We start from the raw sequence: 21,244 nt of genomic DNA, 5'->3' as shown, positions 1-21,244 counted from the left end.
TATGTTAAAAAAAAAAAAAAAAAGAAGCAAGTTCTTAACCACAACCTATGATTAGCTCATTGACATTTCGATTTTAGTTTATATACAGGACCAGCTGCTATATACCTTAAAATGGCTATAAGGTACCATTCAGCTGTCTCGTGTCTATTTCATTTTAGTATTTAGCCATTTGTTGTGTTGAAGTATAATTTTGCTGATCTTGGCAGATTTTAGGATAATCTAGACTGGCTTGTAACTCTAACAAGACATTTGTCGACAATTAAGGTGCAGAACATTTTTTTGGTGGGGGGTGTGCAGGGAAATCCTCAACACCATGGTGAGGAGTGACTAATCTTTGTGTCCCACCCAGCGAGGCATAAGCCAATCCACGCCAGTTCTTTCCTGTCAGATTCCAAGCTCTACTTTTTGTTGTCTGTCTATTTATTTTAGTTTTTTTTTAGTTTTTATGATTGTTTGTTTGCTATAAGGGGTTTTCGAAGCGATCCCGATGGTCATTGCGAGGGAGGGTGGGGGTCCAGAGGTGGAGCCAGGCTCGGACCAGAGAAAGCTCTCCTCCCTGGTCCCGAAGGACATTTATTGTTCTTCTGTTTCTGCACCGCTCAGGGCTTCTGGTTGTCTTTCCGATGATGTTGGTTTCTGCATGGTAGTGTTTGGACTTCTTCCATCCCCTGCAGAAGCTCCGGTTGGGGGTGGGTGACCTCAGAGTACTCGGCCTCCGAGGGCATCCAATTCCCTGTGGCCTCCTTGGCAGTTGGGATATAGTCCTTGTTGCTCGTATTAATAGTTTGTGGTGAACGTCTGGGAGTCTTCATGGTTGGGATCCAAGCTTCCTCCTAACCACCTGCTCCACTCTGGAGTGCCCCCCTGCTCCACGCACATGACCTCCTGTTAAGAGGTTGTCAGGATCGCACCCGATTCCCCCCTCATGCATTGGTATGGTAGTTTTATTATTGTTTAGTGCCGCTTTGAGTCTGTTGTGTATGAATTACCAGATTTGGTCTTGATAGGCTATATTGTACTTTTTCCTCACTCTTTTTATAGTCCTGAAAGACTTCCCTGCACTCCCTCCCCATTATAGGTTAACATAGCGTATTGAGGGTATAGTAGGTTTTACAGCTTTTCAATGTAGATCTTAAGTATTCTGACGTTAATTGTTGGTTTATAGTTTATATCACATTATCTTATTGCATTGGATACAGGTTGTTAGAGATTGCACTAATATTACAATATACAGGTACTATCTTCCAAGTTGTCATCTTTTCATCTCAGATTAAGGCAAACGTGGTATTTAACCTTTTGGGATTGGTTCATTTCTCTTAGCATGATGGATTCCAGTCGGGCCCATTTGACCACAAAGAACTGCATTTCGTTTTTTTTAATAGCTGAGTAGTATTCCATAGAGTAGATGAACCATAGCTTTTTTATCCAGTCTTCTATTGATGGGCATTTTGGTTGCTTCCAGGTTTTTGCGATTGTAGATTGTGCTGCTATGAACATAGGTGTGCATGTTGGTTTCTTGTGTAGGAGATGTTTTGGATATATCCCTAGGAGTGCTACTGCTGGATCATATGGTATGTTGATTTTCAGTTGTTTGAGTATTCGCCAAATTGATTCCCATAGAGGCTGTACAAGTCTGCAGTCCCACCAGCAGTGGAGAAGGGTTCCCTTTTCCCCTTTTTGACTGGTTTTGCTTTGTTTGTTAACATTTTTAAGTTCTTGATATACTGTGGTTATAAATCCTTTGTCAAGTAAATATCTTGCACACATTTTTCCCTCGTTCTGTCAGATAGCTTTTCACTCCATTGGTTGTTTCCTTTGCTGTACAAAGTTTTGGAATCTTATATAATCCCATTTGCTTAGTTTTATTCTTATTGCCTGAATTTTGGGGGACTTATCCAGAAAATGTCTTGAAGTGTTTCCTTTTTGTTTTCTTCTAGTAATTTAATAGTTTGGAGCCTTACATTTAATTCTTTTGTCTGTTTTGAGTTGATATCCACTTTTGCCAACACCATTTATTGAAAATACTTTCCTTTTTCCAATGTCTATTCTTGGGATTTTGTCAAAACTCAGTTGGCTTTATGTATGTCAATTTCTGGGATCTACATTCTGTTCTATTCATCTGTGTGTTGATTTTTGTGCCAGTACCATGCTGCTTTAATTTCTATAACTTTGTGGTATTCTTTTAAATCAGCTATTGTTATGCCTCCAGCTTTTAATTTAGTTTAATTTAATTTAATTTAATGCTGTGCAGAATTTTGCTGTGACTATTTTAAATCATTTGTGATCTTATATGAATATTTGGATTATTTCTCCTTATTTTTAGACTGGTATTTAACTAGAATCTGCTTTGAATCTGTAGGTTGTTTTGCTTAGCATGGGCATTTTAATGATGTTAATTCTTCCAATTTATAAGCACAGAATAACTTTTCAGTTTTTGTGTCCTTGATCATTTCTTTCACCAGTGTTTTATAATGTTCATTGTAAAGATATTTCATTTTGTTGATTTCATTTGTTCCAAAATATCTGAATGTTTGGTAGCTATTTTGAATGAGATTTCTTATTTTCTTTTTGAGCAAGATCATTGTTGTATAAAAATGTTGTTATTGTTTGCATTTTAATTTTCTGTCCTGTTTTCTGTTCTGACTTCACTCAGTTGCTTTATCAGTTGTGCAATCCTTCAGTTGAATGTGTAGATTTTCTATGTTCACAATCCTATCACCTGCTAACATACATACTTTGATATCCTCCTGTCCAATATTGATGCCCTCTATTCCTTAATTTTCCCTAAGTGATCTTGGTAATGCTTTCAACAGCATTTTGGAAAAAGGGATGACCATGGACATCCTTGTCTTGTTTCAGATCTGAGGGCAAATGCTTTTAACTATGTTTATCTCCTAATTCTGTTTTTGGTGAATGTTTTGAAGTACCCTCAAACTTTGGTTTTATCTTCTTTTATATTACTTTTGGATTTTGATTACTTTAGGGATACAAGCCAATAACAATTAGATGTAAGAACATGCTTCCTGCCTGGATTTTGCTAGTGAGGAAGAGACCAATTAAGATAGATTAAAATCTTGGGAGGTAGACAGACTGCCCATATATTTTTGGATTTCTCAAGTATCGTGTCAGCTCCATTTGAATTCTATTTTTTTTTTCTGACTGACTTGTCTCACTGCAGTTCACTTTTTTCAAAAGTCAGACTCGGGCAGCCTGTTTCTTCACATAGATTTCATGTGCTCTCAGATGAAAAATGGTTGCGGGTCTTTTTCTTATGGCTTTCAATTCTTGCGCCTTTGAGTTTACGTCTTCCTTTCCCTAGAAAATATTTCTTTAATAAGCATTGTAAGACTATGGGATGTTTTGTTTGCTTTGTCTAATATTTTGGGCCTACCTATCAAACATCTTGAGCTTCACAGTTTAACATATGTTCTGTGGGATGGGCCTGCCATGTGTTGGAAATATTTCAATTTTCCAGTTTTATCATGTAAGTCTCACACATCCAGTAAAATGTTCGGTAGTTTCTATCAGGAACACACCCAGACTCTCAATCTCTAAGGAATGATAAGGATTAGAAAATGGCAGAGAAGAAAAGCAATTGCTGCATCTTAGCTCGCTGTTCACATCTAAAGGATTCTCTCTGTTCTAAGTTGGTAAATTGAGTGATTTATGAAATACTGAATTGCACAAAGGGGTTGTGATGGATGAGTAACTTATTCCATTAAAAAGAAATTTATAATATCTAGATAATTAAAGTTATGAATTTGAGTTCCAATGCCTTCAAAGAGAATATGTGACCATGATATGTTTTCAAAGCCATAGATCTTTTATGACATTATTGAAATATTACAAATTAGACTTCTAATCCATGTTCTTGTTTCTGTAGCCAGAAAACTTATAGTTCTTATTCACAAGCCTACTGAACAGTTCCTTTTTCAGAAACATAGATACCATCCCCAATTCTTCTTATATCCTTATTCTTAATTGTTTTTGCCTGCTGACTCAAAGCAGCTGAATTTGAAACAAGTTCAATGCCATTTCCTTCAAGGACTAATTCATCTTTCTGGGCTTGAGAAACTGAATAACACCTGGTTTCATCTGAACCAATCACTCCAGAAAATTCACATTTCAATGAGAGAATTATTGTCTTAAATAATCACGTTGGTGAGGGTCAGAGTACATACCGATCTTCTTCTGTAACCAAGGCCATGTATTCCCTTGATCACATTCTGGATGTGACTATAGATAGTGTGCATGCTCACCAGTTCCTTTCCATTTCCCCACCATTTCTCAGTATAAACCCTTTTCTTCATTCCTTTCATTTATTTATTTAAAATTTATGATACTATTCCATATTCACAGGAATTCCCCCTTCCTCTCCCTCCCCCAATTTCCCCCTATATTATTACAATGGTATAATCCTTCTTCAACAGTCAAAAGTTCATCATTCTGCTATTTAAGTGTATCATGACATTGTAGGTACAGATAATGGTAGAAAGTCCAGCATCCTATTGTCACGATGTATTTAATAGCTTCAATGGGAGTAATCCCTTTATTTGGGAATAGACATGCATCTTGCACTGTATCTTCAGTTCCTGGTATGTTATCCTGCAGGCTATATTTATGGTTGCACACACACATGTATGTATATATTTATCTTGTCTTTGCATGAAGGTTTGTCCTTTTGGAATTTGAAGCCTTTTCTTGAAAAGGAGGCTGAGCACTATATTGATGTAATTGAGGCCCTTCTGCTGTATTCCCCTGGGATCTTTCAAATAATTGTGTCCCCTTTCAGATTGTCAGTATTTTTTCAAATGGAGTTGGATTGGAAGTGGAGCAGCCAGACTCGAATCCTTGTGATTTGGGAAGCTGCCAGTGCAGGTATTAACTTCACTCACTCTGACATAGTGCTGGCTCCCACAGTCTAATAATGTCAGTCTGCACAACACTTTTTGGTTTTGTTAATCAATGCATTTTTTAAAGATTTACTTATTTGACAGCCAGAGTTACAGAGAGATACAGAGAAAGAGAGGAGGGGGAGATCAAGGGAGGAAGACAAGGAGAGAGATCTTCCACCTGCTAGTTCACTTCCCAAATGGCTGCAACAGATGTAGCTGGGCCAGTCGAAAGCCAGGAGCTTCCCATGTAGGTGTAGGGGTCCAAAAATTTTGGTCATTCCACTTTACTTTCTGAAGAACATTAGCAGAGTTGGATTAGAGTGGAACATCCAGGACTCCAAGTGGTTTCCATATGGGGTGCTTGCACTGCAAAGGAGCAGCTTAAGCCACTACACTAAAGTACCAGCCCCTAATCAACATATTGACTATAATTTTTAAGTCAATGCTATTCACATACTTGAACCACCATACCTTCTATGTTTTGGCTTGTTTTTAATGTAATTTTTGAATTATTTATTCACATAGCTACCAGAGACTATAAATATTTGACAATGTCCCACTTAACCTCCTTTGGATATATTTCAGTCAGATAAAAAAATCCCCATCAATATATTCCATTTTTCCATGTGGCTTCCTAAGTATATGGCAGAGTTTGCTGATGTCTTGATGAAATCCAGATACAGCTCTTCTCTCCCTAATGTGGAAATTTTGTTTCCCATATTCTGTTTTTTTGTGACCCCGAGGTAGTTTCTGTTACTAATTATCTTTCTTTTTTCTAACACTGCTTGTAATTCTATGGCCACTAATCTTTACTGAATTTTTATTGCTAAAGAATCACAATCTTCGCAGGACCCTTCTTACCCCTCATAGATGTATAGCAGGACACATTTATATCCACTTAGTCTTTGCTTTCATGTCTGACTTGACTTTGTTTTCACAACACTGATGAGAGAGTGGGAATGTAACAGGTTCTAAAACTTGGGCATATAGCCAAAGGAAACAAAACTTACTTAAGCTGATCTAGTTCTAAGAATAGAACTTTGATCTCTTGCAATTCTGTGCAAGGTGTTCACTGCTGTGCAGCTATTACCCTCTACTGTATCTGAACTCAAGATAAAGTGAAAAATAGATGGAACATAATGAACAACCAAAAAATTATCAGTGAGTATGAGAGAAAATACTAAATCATATCCCATTCTAATTGATTTGTAGTAATGGATGGAGGCAAATCTATTTGCATGAATGATTAAGATTTAACTATTTTAAGCAATACATTTAAGACAGAAAATTTTAAACCTTTATGAGCATGTGTGAAGGAGAGTCACAGAGAGAAATTATTTAATGTCTGAAATAAAAATTTTTGTAAATCTGTCTGATCTTCACTATATGTAGTTGAAAACTATGAGGAGGATTCTCTTGCACAATTAACTAACTAGGAAAATGCTGTTCATGAATAGTTTCCAGATCAGTGGTGGGGAAAGCACATATGGCAACTAGAATGTTTTAGCCTTTTGTTGGTTCCACTTTCTGTCCAAGAATTCCAATAAAGTAATGCTTAAGATACATTTCCAGAAGGTAGGTTTGGATTGAGCATTAGACAAAGTAGATGTCTGGGAGTTAACTCAGGGGTGATAGGGCAACAGTCTTCCCAAGTGCCTTTTGCCAACAGTGAAACCAGTCAGGCTTTAGAACAGTGGTGCCCAAAATGTTAATACATCAGGTTTGGATTTGTGCATTAATTTTAATACGCATTGGAGCTCCTTAGTAATTCCTATTATTTTATCAAAGCAAAAATGTGCTTATTCCAGTATTTTACTAAAAAATATTGTGGTTTCACTAGCACAGGGTTGAACCAGAACATCAGGAATTTTAAAAGCTCCCCAATGAGCATGGAGTGGAGTTTGAAAATCACTGCTTTAACTGTATGTGAGACCCTTCCTGCTGAGGTGGCAAAAAGTTATTTTCTTTCTGATTCATCTTCTTTCTTATTCTCCTCCTTGAGTTCTCCGGTACCATTCAACCATAGTTTATCAGCAATACCACAAAAGATTCTGGACCACACAAAAATAGAACATAATTATCAGGTACTCAGCATGTAAACAGATGAAACTAACAAACCCAAAACCAAAACACCTCATGTAACAGCCAATGCCTTTTGTTTGTTTGCTTTGCCTTTTTAAGAATAATATTTTTATTTTTGGTCCAGCCATTATTAGGTTGGAGGTAACATCTTGGAGAAAGCTTGAAAATATGAATTCCTGAGAAGTTCAATCTTTGCTGTTTCTGATCAGTATTAAGAATGACCAAGGCAAGTGACTGTGAGGCCTCCCCATGATATGAATCCAGATGTTCCAGACTCCTTTCTGTCTATAAACCTGTATTCTTCCTCAAGACATTTTTTAAATCACCAGCTATATATCAAACATTGTGTTTGAGGTTTTGGTTACCTTAATAAAGAGAATGAACAAAATTCCACTTTGTGATTTTTATAATCTGCTGTGGGAAAGATCAACATTAATCAGTTAATCATATAATTTCTCATTAGGAACTGTGATGGGAGACATAGTTAAAATTTACAGGGAGGAGTTAGGGAATGCCTCTCTACTAAAGTGTATTTTAACCCAGGAATAAAAAAAAAATCTGTGAGAACTCATCATGTAGAATTTTCCAGGTCAAAGGAACCAAATATGTAACAATTTTGAGTTGATTAAGGTCTTGACGAATTCCAGAGATAAAGGGAAAAATAGTGAATGGGAGTAGATTCTCCATGATTTAGTTGGATGGACATGAAGGACCCAGATCATAAATAGCAATTAAAAGTCATGACAAAGACCTTGAACTTGTTTTTTAATTTTCTTTTAGTTTTGAATTTTATGGCACAATTCCATCGGGCCTGGGAGTTCCCTACTCCTACCCCTAATTCCCTCCTTGACTGTTTTTTCCCATATTATTACAATAATATAGTCCCTCATAAGCCCAAGTTTTATTCAAAATATATTGTGCATCCATCAAAAAGTTCCAAGTTAAAAAGGTGATAAAATTTTACTGAAAAATGTTCTGCAGAATGGACTACTTGAATATTTTTCATTTTATAACTATTTTTATTGAGCTCCTGTTTCATTGGGTTCTATGTAAGCACAAATAAACTAATGTTCCTTTCCTCAAAACACAAAATTACTTGGAAAAGCAGAAACCAAAAACAAAATAATATAAGAAATGACAGAAGCAGCAAGAGAAATATCATAAGAAAAGAGAGAAAAAAACAAGATGTATTCAGTAGAATAGACTTGATAGGCACTTCAGAGAATAAGTTGTGAAAATAGAGGAAAAGCGATTATTTGGTACATAGAAAACAAGATTAAGAATACCTCAGGCAAACCTTTATATGGTCAAGATTTTTAAAATGTTGCATATATGTATAATCATAACAAGGGCTAGCTACAATGTACCCTTGTCATAAGCCAATGATGTTAGCTATTATCCTGCTGATAAGCTTCCTTTGAGTCATTTTCTAGATTATTATTATTATTACTGTTATGGATAGATTCCATATTCCAGTACACATTCAACATCATCATCATCATTTCTGTATTTCCTCAGCTATCACAACATTTCTGTATTTTAGTTTCTTTCTAGATTTTATACATGAGCAGAAAATTCATTTTGAAGTCACTTTTACAATAATAGCTCTTACCCTTGCTGGCTTTCCACTTCTATAAATAAATATTTGCTATTCTCTTTTATAACTTCCTTTTAATGTATTTGAGGCTTACCTGCTACCACAAATTTGCTACTAGTATGACACCTCCCTGTTATAACTTTTCTTTACACTGTTCCTTTCCTGGGATCTCATTAGTGTGCAGAAGCAGAGTTACCAAACATTGTTAAAGAAGGCATAGGTCTAGATGGCTATAATAGTCTCAAGGTCAGGACCAAAGTATTATCTGAATCCTATTCTCGGCTTTAGCACTAGTTTATCCTATAACCTCAAATAACTACTTGTTTTTTATAAAACAGTGATTTTGCCACTTATATAAGAAAATCTGTATTTTTTTCCATTGGTAATAATATGTAAGTGACTTGAGATTCGTTATTAGCAACAAGATCATCATTTCCATGTCATGGTGGTCATTTAACAACCCCAAATGGTCATCAATCACTATCTCTGAAAACATAAGATAATAATACCAGATATTTTTAAAGATTTTTGTTTCAAATGCAGTTACAGAGAGAGAGGGGAAGAAGCACAGAGTCAGAGGAAGAGAGATTTTCCATCTGCTGGTCATTCCCTAATGTTCTAGGCACATTAACAGGGAGTTTAGATTGGAAATGGAGCAATTGGCACATCTACTAGTGCCTAAATGGGGTGCAGGTATCACAGGCAATAGAATAGCCAGCTACTCAACACTGGCTCCATCAGTAGAACATTTTTAGGATAGATCCTGGTAAGGTTTTTTTGTGTATCGGAACATTACCCTTATGATCCTTAAATGAAACTTAATGTACAGACCATTAATGCTTTATTCAAGCTCCGGTGGGATTTCCAAGGTAGATTTTTATCAGATCCAAATGTCTCTTTTTCTGAAAATGCTAGATTTAAGTTGTAAGTAGTCAACACTGTAGAAGCTTTCACTCTAGAAAGGAAGACATGAGGGAAAACAATATGTAGAGATTTCTTGTAATCTAAGCTAGCATCTCTGCAGATTTTGAAAATGATTTGTAAGAGGAATAGCTCTAGGTGTGAAGTGGGCAACAGTGTAGTTTCCTGTTGTCTTAGTCATTCTCTTCCTCAATAACTCCTTTAAGGCAGAAGCTGTGTCATGTTAACTTTCTCTTTCCCTCTAATTTCCAGCACAAAGCCTGGCCCATATATGATATTTGGAAACAATATTTTTTAAAAAATATTTATTTTTAAAATTTTATGAAACATTTCCATATGATTTGGGATTTACCTTACTCACTCCCAAAATCACTCCCCCCCACCACTGATTTCCTCTGTGTCATTATAATAGCATAGTACTTCATATATAGTCATAAGTCTGTCATTCTGCTCTTTAGGTGTATCCTGACATTGTAGGTATGCACAATGGCAGAGAGTCAAGCATCCTATTGTCAAGATACATTCAGCAGTTTTATTGGGAGTCCATCTTTGATTTGGAAGTAGAGATGTATCCTCACATCTGGATATGATAGTCTTTATTACACAGTTACTATACATTCCCTTGAATGAAACGCCACAAAGTAAAATCAACAACAGGAAGAAAAAATAGAAAATTTACAACAAGATGAACTTAAATGACTTGCTATTGAATGAGCAATGTGATGAGCAAATGAAACAGAAAACAAAAAACCTTCCTGGAGAAAATAATGAAGAGTTTAGTAAGAGAAAAGAGACTATTCTGAAGAAATGAAAAAAAAAATAATAAAAACTCCTGAATTGCAGCAAAAACAGTATTGAAAGGGCTATTGATCCTGTATTTTGCATGAAGGCTGCCATATACCAGAGAGAACATACAATATTTGTCCTTTTGGGATTAGCTTATTTCACTAAGCATAATGGTCTCTAGTTGGGACCATTTGGTTGCAAATGGTAGAATTTCATTCTTTTTAATGGCTGAGTAGTAAGTAGTCCATGGAGTCAATGTACCACAGTTTCTTTAGCCACTCCTCTTTTGACGGGCATCTGCATTGTTTTCATCTCTTTGCTAATGTAGATTGTGCTGCTGTAATATATAGGATTGAATATCCCTTCCTCATATGCAGATCTCATTTCCTTTGGATATATTCCCAGAAGTGGGACAGCTGGGTCATATGACAGGTCAGTTTTTAGTTTTCTTAGCACTCTCCATACTGACTTCCATAATGGTTGTACTATCCTACACTCCCACCAACAGTGAAAGAGGGTACCTTCCCCACATCCATGCCAACAGGTGTTGTTAGCAGAGTTCTGATTGTAGGCCAGTCTCACTGGAGTTAGGTGGAACTTCAATGTGGTTTTCATTTGTATCTCCCTGACAGCTAAGGAGCCTGAGATTTTCTCATATGTATATTAACCATTTGAATTTGTTCTGAAAAAATGTAAAGTTTCTATCACATGGACACCAACAGTGAAGGAATCTTAATGGGAATAATTAATATGTTCTGATTTCACAGGCCTTGATCTTTCTGTTTTATTCTTCTTCCTCGTTCTCTTTCTCCTTCTTCATCTTCTTCAGCAGAAAGCTCTTATGCAGGTATTTCTCTTGTCTACATAAGCCTCTATGATATCACCTTTCAATTTTCTCTCAAAAAAGGTTGATAAACGCATCTCTTGAGCTTGTTCTCTCATTGCCTTCTGTGTTGGCTATGCTGTCATTTTACTGTGAGAACTGTGGCTGGCAGGGGTTCCAATAAGGAATCACATCTGCCTTTGACTAGTTCTTATGCACTACTCAACTTCCTTCAATGGCTCTGGAAGCCCCTTGTCAATCTCTGTGTAAAGATGGTTTTTGCGATTCACTATCATCGCGTATCATCAGGCTTTATTCAGTTGTTTTCTCTATATTTGAATCATTCAACTTTCTTTTCATCTGCTTTGCAGGCATCAGTATTTACCCTGGGGACCTCACTATGATTTATTCTTTCCAACTGATGGAAATGCTATCAGCAGTTTAGATTCCCAGGTACATCTTCATTCAGGTGGTTCACCATGCCTTCACAATTCTGTGCTACAGCAGCATGGTCTTTCTGCAAAGCCTACCACAACACCAGTTTTACTGGAAAGGCTTCCACCTCTGAGAAATCTTAATTCACAATTTTATTTCATCTCATTGTAGCTGGGGGTCCTCAAGGAAGTCAAATTACTTCTCCAAGCTCCCATGTTTTCCTGTTGACTACAGAATGAAAATAGCCAGCATACCTTTTAACTGTTTGGGAAACTTCACTGCTCTTCAAATTAAATCGATTAACAATTTTTATTGGTACCACTGCTAAAGCATCCACAAATCTTAGCTGTTCCCACCATAACTATTGTTATTAACTTGGTCAGAGCCACACAGGTATTACCTGAATCATTTATGAATTTCTCACTCAAATGACAATGTTGTGAAGCAGTTTTTTCCCCTGAAAATCCTATGCAAAAATTGCACCTATTACACTCTAGTAATTTATATATTTTTCTTCTTTTTTTCCTCACAACTTCAATTTAAGTGATAGGAGTTCACTGTTAAATTGACTAACACTTCCTTGCCCATAGTAGGTTCTCAATATTTCTTGAGTGAATGAATATTTATGTTACAGATTTATGTTGAAAATAAAGTAAAACAATGTTTGACAGTAGTTCATAATTCTGGAAAAGATTTATTTTTATTGGAAAGGCAGATTTACAGGAAGGAGAGATGGACAGAAAGATCTTACATCACTGGTTCTCTCTCCAAATGGCTAAAATGACTGGAGCCAAGAGCATCCTCCCAGCCTCCCATGCAGGTACAGAATCCCAAGGTTTTGGGCCATTCTCTGGTGTTTTCCAAAGATACAAGCAGGGAACTAAATTGGAAGTGGAGCAGCTGGGATATGAGTGGCACCCATATGGGATGCTGGTGTTTGCAGGCAAAGAATTGAGCCATCGCTCTGACCACAGCACTTCATAAAATTAAGCACTACAGCTATGGGTTTATTGTTTACCCAGAGTCCACTTCTTTGTTGGTAGAATATCTACAGCCTTCATTTTTTTTGTTTCCTGAAGTTAGTTATTTAGGAATCTATATCATTTCTTTTTCTCTAGACTAAATGAAGACCCAGGGCTTCAAATCTTGGCTAGAATTCATGACATCAGAGTTAAGTAGTGATGGCAAAATGGTGGGCTTCAGAATGTGAAGACAAAACTGTGTTAAATCAAACACTCAAAAGTAAAATTGAAAGTGAGAGCCCAACCAGTGTAGTTCAAGTGATAGAGACTTCACAGAGTGAGAATCCAATTACCACAGTTATTGACTAAGAAGAGTAGATTTGTTGAGACCCTATTGTCTGTTTCTTTTGTGGTAAGACATACAAATTTTGTCAGAGTCTTGCCTTGCAGGTTTATGTTTGGGACAAACCTGGAGAGTAAAACAAGAAAAATGACACAATTTTAATGCCCCTTTGGGTTGCTTCTCACAATTTGCTTTTATGTGCCCTCTAAAGTTATTAGTGTTTGTTCTTTATATTTTGTTCAGAAATTTAAATTTTTTATTTTCTAAAAGATTTATTTTATTTTTATTGGAAACTTAGATGTACAGATAGAAGGAAAGACAGAAAGATCTATCCACTGACTTCCAAAGTGGCTGCAACGGCCAGAGCAGAGCTGAGCCATAGCCAGGAGCCAGGAGCCTCTTCCAGGTCTCCCACGCGGGTGCAGGGTCCCAAGGCTTTGGGCCATCCCCTGCTGCTTTCGCAGGCCACAGGCAGGGAGCTGGATGGGAAAGGAGCAGCTGGGACACAAATCAGTGAAGAGTATAGTGTATTTATTCTACCATAACATAAACCAGTTCAGCCTTGATTTAATTTTAGCTTTTCTGCCCTCTTACTGTTGTTATGGAGGAACTAGACAAGGATTGTGTAGAAACAAGTAAAGCTAGAAGATTTTTTTCATATTTTCTATGTAGCTCTGCTACATAGCTCCATCTCCTTACTTGCCAATCTAGTATTACATCTGCTTTCCCATGAGGCATCTCATCTGGGACCAAGAAGGAGGAGATGACATAGTAGGTAGCTACATATTAGGTAGGTTCAGTTCTACATGGAGGTGCCATGAAACTTCTAAACCTCCTAAAAAGCATCATACACACTAAATTCCTCGTTTTGTGTGTGTTTTCAATTATGGCACCATTCACTGTTTCTTTCTTTTTTTTTAAGGTTCATTTAATTTACTTGAAACTCAGAAGTATTGAGAGAGAGAGGGAAAGATAAAAAGATCTTCCATATACTGCTTCATTCCCCAGATGGCTGCTATGGTCATAGCTGAGCCTGTTTGAAGCTCCCAGCCAGGAGCTTCTTCTAGATATCCCATTTGGGTACACAGGCTTAGGACTTGGGCCATCCCCTGCTGCTTTCCCGGGCCATTAACAGGTAACTGGATCGGAAGTGGAGCAGCCAGAGTACAAATTGGCACTACAGGATGAGGATTAAATTTCCAATGCACTGCACCAGTCCTATACTATCCCCTATTTTTATAATAGAGGCTGATAACATTGGAACAGCCCTGCTTTTGCTCTCCGCTTCCAGACCATGCTTATGGATCTATCTCTGGCCTCCTCTCATTCTCTCTGCACACGGGCAGCTCAATGACATGCTCCGGATAAAGGTGGCCCACATTAACATATGAGTAGATATTCAGTGTCTCTTTTAACTCAGTCCCGGATGCATTTTATTTATGGCCTCTGCATTGCATTCTTATGTCTCTGGGGACAAGAAGTTGGACTAAAGATTAAGATGCATGTGCCTATAACCATGTCAAGTGGTTTTGTGGCTTTTTTCTAACCTGATTCTCATTCCAAACTAGACTCACACTGCGTTGAAATTTCTTTTCCATTATGATAATACAGATACAGCCCAACAAACCACTTGGCTCTGCTCCTAATCCAAAAATAATGTATTGTCTACTATATAGTCTCCTATACCTCTGCAAAATCCACCAGATCTGCAGCATCAATGTAACCATGCTCTATGACTATAAGCAGTTGTTCCTCCAGGTATGAATGCAGCCTCATTTTTTTCTAGTCTTTCCCACTCCCCCCAAGGAGATCCCAGCTGTGACTACAAGCACTCAGGCTTGTAGTTTTCTTCCAGTTTTCTATTAGTATTGAGCAATTTTACCCTTTTATTTTACTTTTAAGTTTCAGACCCATATCTTTGGCTTCAGTATGGTGTTTTCTGTTTTGTTTCAGATTAATGATTCATTATTTTTTTCCTTGAAACAAAATATTATGTGATACCTACTAATGCTGCATGCTTGTAGAGAAGATAAAGTGCATTGAAATGTAGCATTACTTGTGTTGTCTTATCTGGAGCTCCCAAACATTTCTTTAAAATGAGTATAATTAAGAGATAATTTTAGTATTGGAATAATAAAATGAACTTCATACTTTTTCCACATAAGCAAAGTTACACATTGGTAGCTTAATATAATACTAGAAATAGCTTTAATCTTCACATTCATATACTAGTAGTATCTTCACTACTTAATTTTTCTTTTAGGGTAAGTATCTGTTAAGTCTTGAAAAAGGACCAGAACATCCTTGTAACATTTAGAAATATTTTAGCTGTTTTAAAGGTTTTATTATTTCTTCCCTGGCTTTCATTGTGTCCTTGCTCAAGGATGTGCTATAGAGTTCGGAAGATGTGGCATAGTTAATCTTTTGGTCATTACTTGGGCGCCACTTCAACTTCCCTCCTTAATGTTGTTATAATGCTGCTCCAGTAACAACATATAAGCTTTTGGGAGTGAAAAGCTATAAGCCACTGAAGAGGCTGCTCTCTGATGTTTTTATTTCCTTTATGATGGTTACTAACTTTTTTTTCTGTGTTGAGTGGCTGGTTCCACACATTATTTCCTTTTCATCTAGAGCTCCAAATCCAAATATTTCCTTTTTCCCCAGGGAACATCAGCTTCATAAGATGTGTCTCCAGAAAGGTTTGAGGACGAAAATATTTCATAGTGCTTCCATAGAATTATGTTAATGATACTAAAATCATTAAGTGCATCAAAAACTACTGAGAAAACCCATAAATAATATTTGAGTTTTTCCCTTCCTATTTAGTAAAGTCTGGGTATTGTTTTTTGTTTGTTTGTTTGTTTGTTTGTTTGTTTTCCTGCCTATTACTTTTACTACTTTGGTACTTACTTCCTTTTCCTATCATGGAGCCTGTATCGTTGGTTCTTATTTGGTGCTTCTAATTTACGCTTGTCTTTGGCAAGTAGAAAACTAATGATTATTAGAATTTGTTTTAAAGATTTATTTTTTTGAAAGGCAGTGTTAGGGGCAAAGACAAAGACAGAAAGGAGAGAGAGAAATTTAATATTCAAATGTCCACACATGACCCATCTCCTGCTACCCTCAACCACATTAGCAGTGATCTAGATAATAAGTGCTGCAACAGAGACTCAAACTGGTACACATATTAATACCAGTGTTGCAGATTGTGCTTAACCTGTTGTTCCACAATGCCAGTAGGTGTGGATGACACGAAGGTGTGAACAGAACAGCTCCCCTGTTTGGCAGGACCCAGGGGAACTTCCCGCTGCACTGCAGGGCCCAGTGGATGTCTGTACAACCACCTTAATGCAATTCCTCTTTCCTTTGCAAGGACACCTGACCACCCCACTAAGAATTTTGTTTGCCCCTGCGAGATGGTTTTTACAAACAATGTGAGCTTGGGAGTTAATGTTGTTTACAATGTCTTGGTGAACAGGCCTTTAACAATGTATGCTATCTTGGTTGCTCTTATGGCCCTTTGGCTGGAAGAGCTCAAGAATGTCTATACTAACATCGTAATACGTGCTTTCAAACTAATTTAGGGTTATTGAGTCCATGGGTGTAGTGGAAATCTATGTTTAGGGTTTCCTTTCCTTAATCGTTAGGTTTCTCCTTCTGTGATATATTTTCTCCTCTAACTGATAAGTTGTTGAATGAGAATTGTAGTAGGAGTGTATTACTGATTAATATGTGTTGTCTACTGAGGCATTCCTGGCTGCAACATCAGAATGGATAATGCCCTGCCTTAAGGTGAAATAATTTGTAGAATTATCTTTGGAAACATTCACTTGTCCATTGTAGAGTTGAAACTTAAATGGAGTAAACATGGCTCATTGCTAACTGCAATTCTTTTTGCCTTTGTAACTCCTGCTTTACTTGCCTAGCTAACAAACTGTGAGCTTGCAGGCCTAATGGCCAGCTAGTGCCAATGGCCCCAATCCCCATAAATCAAGGCCCCAGCCTTATTAACTCATAGATAATTCAAGATCGGGGTCTGGTTGTTACAGCTGGCACCAAGGTTAGAGCCCAAACCTGAGGAGAGCAGGTGGGGGAGGTGTGGCAAGCTGAAATAAACAAGAAATGTGGAATGCTTCCTCACTCACCTCTCAAGCTGTTGTAAATTGTGCCCCCCTTGAAGCTGTGTCAAACTGCCCCTGAAGAAAACTTTGTAATTGTACTGTTCAGGGCCTGCACTCTGCGGTCGAGTGGATGCAACACCATGACGTAAAAGGTCTGTGCCAGAGCTTGTGACTGTTTCTGTATAAATAAAGCAGACAGCTTCTTTGCATTGTCCATTGTGATCCTGAAATTGTAGTGGTCCATCTCTTTTCTCTCTACACCTACTCCACGCACCCTTCTTGGGTTCTGAACTTGGCTGGAGCTGGTCTCCATCAGCCAGTCCCAATAATTATTTTTAGATAGATGTTAGACACCTCTATGCTGAAAATTCTCATATTATAGATAAGGAATCTGAGATTCATGGAGACAAAAGTCTTGTTCAAGGTCAGAGCTTGTTATTAGAGCTAGAGCTTGTATTGACACCTACCAAAAATGAATTCACTAGTTTTTCCAATGTAGTCTGTGAAAGACAAGGAAACCATTTTAATTTTTGAGAAATAGTGAAGAAAATGGAATGATGAGGATGATTTCAGGAGTGGAGGAAGCTGAAGGATACCTACTGCTGATTGACTACATCTGTACTGGAGCTGGAAGGTTCATTTTAGGGATCCTAGAAGACTAAAAAATAATGGGAATTTTGACAAACAAGCTAAGGTTTTTCCTGCATTCCCATTTTGAGACCCAAGAGTCCAGTAATAGTAAAACAGTAGTGGAATTAATGAGAACTCAAAGTGATTGAGGTGGTGGTGATTATGGTTTCTTAAAACTTGTGGTATTTCTTCCCACCATTGTGTTATAAGGTATTTGTTCATGTAAAGTCCTCAACAAGAAAACAGTTGGCTATTAGAATTTTGCTGCACATTTCAGGTACCAACCATAGATGCAGTAGCATAAACAAGCAAGTACTTGATCTGAAGCCTAACGAATGTCACAAGTTGGGAAAATTTGCCCAAACATCCTGCAAAAGAGGATGTGCAGCAACTGCAAGGTTTTATTGTAACTCAAGAGTTATTTTAATTAGTTTCCTCTGATTGACTCTCTTAGGGGTGGGGTCAGTGAGCACCTACAGTACTTTAGTCCATAAGTATTGTCAGAGACAAATAGATAGGTCATTATCATGGGAAAAGAGCACTTTAACTAAGATTTGCCCAAGAACTCCACCATAAGTCATTGGAACACATCTAAATACTTGTGACTTCCAGATCCAGACTGCTAGTCACAGGGAGCTCATTCCCAGGGCACAGTCTATAAGATAAGAAGTGTGGACAATAATGAGCACATGCTCTTCACAATTCCTTAATGATCTGGAAATGGGAAAACAGGGAAGTCAGAATTTTGTTCTCTGTGCCAAAGCCCCAAATCTCAAGTCATACTCTTCTTGGAAATTGGATTGGAGAATTCACTGTGGCATTTAATGAGATAAATAAGTATAATTGGTTTGGGATATACATTATTCATCTTTTTGATCATGAGGTTAATGGAATTGTGGCAAAATTTTACCACACAACTATTTCAGAGGATCAGTGAAATATCAGACCTGAGCCAGAGAAAAGTGAAGCACAGAGAATGCTCAGAACCATGTCAAAAGCCAGATGACACAGTCAAAAGAAATCTGACATTTTGTATGGGAAAAACAAAAACAAGAGCAGACGTAGCAATAAAAGGATCTCTTTCTTTAAATCTTTGTAGATCTCTAAATTTTAAAAGGAATTGGCAGAACAATTTCTTGTGTTGAGTACAAAGGGCAATGCTAAAACCAACATGCCTACTTGTGTGTGCTGTGTTGGAAAAGCCAGTGTGGGGTCTTCACAATATTGGTTTCTGCTCAACAGGGAAAATATCAGTTTTCTTGGACATGTATATTAAAACACAGCATTTTATTTTAAAGATTTCTGTGTTTTTTCTTTTTAATTGGAAAGACCGATCAGATTTACAGAGAGAAGGAAAGACAGAAAGATCTCCATCCATTGATTCACTCCCAGAATAGTCGTAACAGTTGGAGCTGAGCTGATCCGAAGCCAGGAGCCCAGCATTTCCTCTAGGTCTCCCACATGGGTACAGGGTCCCAAGGCTTTAGGCTGTCCTCTCCTGCTTTCCTAGGCCACAAGCAGGGTCCTGGATGATAAGTGGAGCTGCTGGGACATAAATCGGCACCTATATGGGTTCTTGTTAGCTGCAAAGTGAGGATTTAGCTACTGAGCCATTACGCCAGTCCCGAAACACAGCATGCTAAGTGCACCACATCAAGCATAAACATAGTGACCACTTGTTCACTGACTTATCTAAATCTTTCAGCTCAGTGGCAAATACAAATTATATATTGACTAGCTAATGAGTTATCTACCAGTGGGAATCCCAGGAAGGGTAAACAGTGTATGTAGACATAATGAAAATTTTGTGGAAATTGGAATTAAAAATTAATATGCATTTCTACAAAATTTTTAAAGATTATTTCAGGACCATGCAAGTACTTTCGATATTACAATAACTTGTGTAATAAACGTGTACAAGGGAAGAACAATGCTAGTTGCCTTTTATTCAGAGGATAATATCAGAAGAGCCAAGAATGTAGAAGTAGTTATAGGAGAATAATCCCCTTCTCATTTTTCATCACTTAATTCTTCACATATCTCCACTGAATAGGCTGTGAACAGGGACTAGACTCTTGATTGTAACCTGCACCTGTTTTACTCTAACTCACTGATTATTTTTTGTGGTTAAATGAAGTTGTAAATTTCTAATTATTCCTTCACACAGAGAAACTGGAGTTATAGGAAGATACTAATCTACATCTAGGATACAGGACCTTATTCTGTGTGAGTTCTGCTTTTCTGACTGTGTAGATGGTACGTGTCATCTAGTCTCTGAAATAGTGTTAAACAGCAGTGATAGTTAGCATAGATTGTTCACTGAATTTGTTTTAAACAGTGGTCTAAATCCCATCTTCTTAAATCTTAATAGAAATGATGGAGTAGATGCTATGGTTTTTCCCATTTTCTAGGTGAAGAAACTAATGCAAAAAGAGTGAATTGATAAACAGTGGCAAGGGCTAAATTCAAAGCCAGTTAGTCTAACTTTTACCCGTATTTTTTCAGGGTTCTTGTCTGTGTGTTCTCAGGTCCATTGCTCTAAGACAGCTGTATTTCCTCACATGAAAATGGAACTAGTTGTTGAGTAATGTTTTTCTCTAGGTAGAATGGTACAGAAGTTTCAAATATCCCTGTTTGTATAGTCTTGCAGTAAGAGGTCAGAGGCCTAAGCATAATAACGTAAATTCAGAAAATAGCATAAATTTATAAAATCTGTTCATTTGTGCTACCAGGATGCAAGTAACCTCCTTCTCCAGGTTCCAGTATGTAGAAAAGTTTTGGTTCCCCTAATGAAAAAAACAACAACAGCAACAAAAGCACCTCTCCCAGCATTTATCTACTGTTTTGCCTTTTATTTCTCACTTGTATTGTCTCTTACTCTCTAGCTTTCTATGTAGTTGTATTTTCTCATTCCCTTTCTTTTCCTCTTTGTCACTTACATTTTCCTCCAATCCTCTTCTAATGACCTCTCCTCTTCCTTTCTTTATTCCTTCTTTTTTCTCCTTCCCCTTCAGTTCAAGCTGCCTTTTTCAATTCTCCCACTTGTTACATTCTTTCTGACTTGTATTGAAATGGAGGAAGAAGATATTTGGTGACAAGTGTACCATACAATTACTAGACTCAACTTTCAATCTCTGCTGCAAAACCAGAGAAAGTCCTAGGAAAGAAATCTCTGCACACAGAATTTGCTTCCTAGCAATTAAATAGCAACTTTTTTTCAAGAATAGTTATTTATGTGAAAGTCAGAGTTACATACAGAGATATAGAGAGATGATAGATAGATAGATAGATAGATAGATAGATAGATAGATAGAGATCTTCCATTCCCTAGTTCACTTTCCAAATGGCTACAACATTCAGGGCTGAGGCTAGACCAGCATTAGGATACAGGAGCTTCATCTGGGTCTACCATTCAAGTGGCAGACACTTGACCTATCCATTGCTGCTTTTCTAAGGTCATTAGTAAGGACATGAATCAGATGTGGAGCAACCAGGACATTAACCAGAATTCGTATGGGATGCTGGCACTACAGGCAGCGGTTTAAATCACTATGCCACAATGCTGGCTCCAAAAACTACCTTTTAAATGGAAATGACAGGTTAGAGAAAAGAAAGACACCAGATAAGCATGAATTCTACCTTTCCTAGC

At 37.3% G+C, this 21,244-nt stretch overlaps 1 protein-coding gene and 1 pseudogene across 1 annotated transcript in view; one reads left to right on the top strand and one right to left on the bottom strand.

Moving 5' to 3' along the window:
• Positions 1-21,244, top strand: part of GABRA3 (gamma-aminobutyric acid type A receptor subunit alpha3) — a 128,314-nt gene that overhangs the window by 22,315 nt on the left and 84,755 nt on the right. The gene's annotated exons all lie outside the window — the stretch shown is intronic.
• On the bottom strand, positions 3,914-4,801 carry LOC105942515 (large ribosomal subunit protein uL6-like; annotated as a pseudogene).

This window comes from Ochotona princeps, chromosome X (assembly GCF_030435755.1).
Source record: "Ochotona princeps isolate mOchPri1 chromosome X, mOchPri1.hap1, whole genome shotgun sequence".
In the NCBI taxonomy this organism is placed as follows: Eukaryota; Metazoa; Chordata; class Mammalia; order Lagomorpha; family Ochotonidae; genus Ochotona; species Ochotona princeps.
Note: the sequence above shows the minus strand (reverse complement) of the source record. Positions and strands in the feature narration are given on the sequence as shown.